Source organism: Dendrobates tinctorius, unplaced genomic scaffold (assembly GCF_039654945.1).
Source record: "Dendrobates tinctorius isolate UK_male_01 unplaced genomic scaffold, ASM3965494v1 ptg000276l, whole genome shotgun sequence".
Taxonomy (NCBI): domain Eukaryota; kingdom Metazoa; phylum Chordata; class Amphibia; order Anura; family Dendrobatidae; genus Dendrobates; species Dendrobates tinctorius.
This window is the reverse complement of record NW_027361943.1, coordinates 5,032,837-5,037,086: the sequence shown is the minus strand read 5'-3', so window position 1 is coordinate 5,037,086 and position 4,250 is coordinate 5,032,837. Positions and strand designations below refer to the sequence as shown.

At 44.9% G+C, this 4,250-nt stretch overlaps 1 long non-coding RNA gene across 1 annotated transcript; it reads right to left on the bottom strand.

Moving 5' to 3' along the window:
- On the bottom strand, positions 1 to 3,649 carry LOC141072574 (uncharacterized). The gene is made up of 3 exons (XR_012226704.1): positions 3,414 to 3,649; positions 1,652 to 1,990; positions 1 to 936 (listed from the first exon to the last, which is right to left on the bottom strand). It is a non-coding gene; the product is annotated as an uncharacterized lncRNA (long non-coding RNA).
- Between the last annotated feature and the right edge of the window lie 601 nt (positions 3,650 to 4,250).

Sequence of the window (4,250 nt, the reverse complement as noted above, 5' to 3'; positions counted from 1 at the left end):
TTTCTAGGCTGTATTGTGCATAAATATGTGACTTCAGATTTTGTATTAGTCTAGCCTGATGAAGAGACCTGAGTAGTCTCGAAAGCTTGCAATGTGTTACCATCTTTTCAGTTAGCCATTAAAAGGTATCAACTACTGAGGACTCTCAATCCTGAATATTGCACTATAGTATGGCACTCCTTCTATTCTTAGCTTTGCCCTGTGCCTGAAAGATATTTCCCTAGTACATGTTGGGTAATGACGAACTGAGGACGAGATGAACCTCAGTTTGTTGTAAAAAAATATTTTCTATAAGCCCTTAGAAAAATTAAAAACTTGGGGCTAAAACAACATTTTAGTGGTAAAAAAGTAATTTATTATTTCTTCACCGCTCAATCGTATAAAATTCTGTGAGGCACATGTGAAGTTAATATGATCACTGCACCCCTATATGAATTCATTGGGGAGTGTAGTTTGTAAAATGAGTTCAAATATAGGGGGTTTGTGTTGTTCTGGCACCTCAGGGGCTTTGTCAATGTGACATGGCACCCTTAAACCATTCCAGCAAAATCTCAACTCCAATATGGTGCCTCTTCCCTTCTGAGCTTTGCACTGTGCCTCAGAAGTAGTATTCCCATACATATGGGGTATCGGCGTACTCAGGAGTAATTGCACAACAAATTGTATGGTGCAAGCACCTGAGGGTTCAGTGTGCTCACCACACATCTAGATCAGTTCCCTGAGGTGTCTAGTTTCCAAAATGGTGTCACTTGTGGGGGTTTTCCACTGTTTAGGCGCATCAGGGGCTCTTCAAACTCGACATGGCGTCCACTAATTATTCCAGCATATTTTACATTCAAAAAGTCAAATGCATGTGCCCAAACAGTGGTTTTCTTCTACATTTGGAGTATCTGCATGCTCAGGAGAAATTGCACAAATTTTGGAGTCCATTTTTTCCTGTAATAGAGGAAAATCGTTAGCGCAACTGGTGAGAAAGATACACAAGCAAATTCCCAAACCCTTCAAACTTGTGTAAACAACTTGGCACACGATAATAGTTGAGGTGAAGAGCTTTAATGTGATCCAAAATACATACAGTAATCGCAAACAATCGGTCATGAAAACCTTCAATGTACTGCAAACAAAAATATAACAAAACAAAGTATATACAATGTAATCAAGATACATTAAGGGTCAGAATGGCAGTACACTAGACCTGATCAGAGAGAATATCCTTCATCATTAGAAAAGAAGTAACATCATCAGATGGTTGCTCAGGTACATTCCAAGCAGTCATAGACAACAGTATAGCTTGGGGAGGATCAGATTTACTTAAATAGTGGTGGTGAAAAAGTTAGGTAGGTCTGATTCCTAAGTTATTTCCCTATGAGGTATAAGAGATAGTTGTGAGGTTCTCATAGTAAACTTTGAAATGCTCTGTATGGAAAAAAGAAGTGCAAGGAAAGTGTGAAACTACCGTAGAGCTTGGTAAGGACTGTTTCATGGGTATGGGAGTAGGAACACAACACCTACCAGTCTGTATGTTATATCTGGTATGGTAGATGTCAGATTTTAGGACCTGGCGTACCTATGAGACACAGTGTTTGGAGCAAATTTCAATATAGATGGTATAAAAAAATGGATGTGGTCCTGTTAGGTGAAGGAGACTTACCAAGAGCCAGTGTGGGGTCTTATGGAAGTAGGTTGCGGTGTCCACTGCTTGTCATGTGTAAGGGTTCTCGGGAAGAACCCAAAAGTGGACCCTCTGGGTCGCGGCTCCAGAGCCCCCGAGGGCGAGCGGACCAGGTGAAGACCACCCCCTATCAGGTAGTGTTAGGGGCAGGCCCAAGGGGGATGGAACCACAACGGCCGGAGCCAAAGGGGCGACTTAGGGCAACACAGGGGAGACAGCGAGACAGACCAGGGTGTGGACAAAGAAGAGAGGTACCAGGAACAAAGGAGTACGGGAGGCTGGATGAACCAGGTGGATCACAGGCAGTCAGGGCTGTTGCTGCAAGAGAACACAGAGGGTAAAATGAAATACAGAGACGGACACTGAGCAGACAGAAATGGTAGAAACACAAGGCAGGAAAGCGGCGGCACAGAGCCAGCAGGCGAAGCAGAGACACGAAGCTGGTGGACAAGGCAGAGGCACAGCTGGGAAGCTAGACTGAGACCCGGGGCTGACAGGCTGGTAGAACACGGGCTGACAGGCAGGGTGGACACTAGGGTGACCGCAAAAAATCGATGTCGGAATTTTGTCCGTCTGGACCCCACAAAACGATTCCCCTTTCCAGATATTGAGATAGCCAAAATTTGAGCTCGATCAAACGACGTTAACCCGTGCCGCTCATCGCTCAAAGTTTGAAAAAATCCAAATTGAGGTATTTTAAGATTTAGGTATTTTGCATAGTCTGTTAGACTATAAAGAATGTGACAACAACATTGCAGAAATAGCCCTGACCAAATTTTCGAACCATTTGTGGTATTTGAATGCAGAGTTGGTGGGATTATCGTTTTTTGATCCCACCATTACAGACAATGAAAAGTTGTTAATGGCTAATAAATTGCTCAGTAGCACAGATGAACCATCAGAGCACGCTAGGGTTGTAAATCCAAAAGTTAGGAAAGAAAAATTAAAAGAGGTAGGAAGTAACCGACTTTAACGACCTTCTAACAAAAGATGAAGAACAAAAGCAATATGTCCTGCAAGTTGTAAGCAAATGCCGAGCATTATATTCTGACGTTTCAAAAACTACTTTAACAAAAGCTCTAGAATAGATTAGATAACTATGTAAAATTATCAACTCATGTAGGTTAGCGTGCTCTGATGGTTCATCTGTGCTACTGAGCAATTTATTAGCCATTAACAACTTTTCATTGTCTGTAATGGTGGGATCAAAAAACGATAATCCCACCAACTCTGCATTCAAATACCACAAATGGTTCGAAAATTTGGTCAGGGCTATTTCTGCAATGTTGTTGTCACATTCTTTATAGTCTAACGGACTATGCAAAATACCTAAATCTTAAAATACCTCAATTTGGATTTTTTTCAAACTTTGAGCGACGAGCGGCACGGGTTAACGTCGTTTGATCGAGCTCAAATTTTGGCTATCTCAATATCTGGAAAGGGGAATCGTTTTGTGGGGTCCAGACGAACAAGATTCTGACATTTTTTTCCCCCCATATGAGATCCGGTCACCCTAGTGGACACGCTGACAGGCTGGAAGAACAGGGCTGACAGGCAGAGCAGACACGCTGACAAGCTGGAAGAACACGAGGCTGACAGGCAGGGCAGACACGCTGATAGGCTGGAAGAACACAAGGCTGACAGGCAGGGCAGACACGATGACAGGCTAGAAAAGAGGGGGGCCTGTGATTAAGAGAGACGCTAAGCTAGCGCCACCACAGTAGATAAACAGGTGTCTTACCAGCGCCAACGTTGAGCTGAAATACTCAGTGGGCGCCGCCATGATGAGGCGGGACCACTGGGTCACGACCTCCCAGGAGGCCCCGCGGCAAGAGGACTGCAACCGCGCAGGCTGCAGACGTGCCGTGAACACGAGCAGACTGGCAGGGAACAGCGGGGACACAAGTCAGGGACGCACCAGAAGGCGGACGGGTGAGGAGGTGTGGCCGTGACAGTACCCCCCCTCTACTCCGCTCCTTTTTAAGGCTGGAGAGGAATCTTCATGATATGAGGAGCATTGATGTTCTCCCGAGGTTCCCATGATCTTTCCTCAGGACCGAATCCCTTCCAATCAATCAGAAAAAAGGCCCTCCCCCTGACTGTCTTCCTAGCCAGAATATCTTTTACATCAAAGACATTATCAGAAGTGCTTGGTTGGGAGGAGCGAGAAGGAAACGAATGAAAGCGATTAAACATTGCAGGTTTTAGGAGCGACACATGGAAAGCATTGTGGATCCGTAGCGAGGCAGGCAATTTCAATTTGTAAGCCACATCATTGATGCGACTTAGGATCTCAAAGGGACCAATGTTGCGTGGACCTAGTTTATTAGAGGGGAACTTAAGTCTTATATAACGCAAGGATAGCCAGACCTTATCGCCCGGAAGATATGGAGGGGCATCCAGGCGTCTTTTGTCGGCGTATCTCTTCATTCTGCTACTAGCTTTTTCTAGAGCCTCTAGTCTCCTTCCAAATTTTGGAGAAGTCCATGGACAAGGAGTCCGCCGCCGGTACACTCGAGGCGGGGGAAACGGGAAGAGGGATGCCGGAATGCTGCCCAAAAACCACAAAAAAAAGACT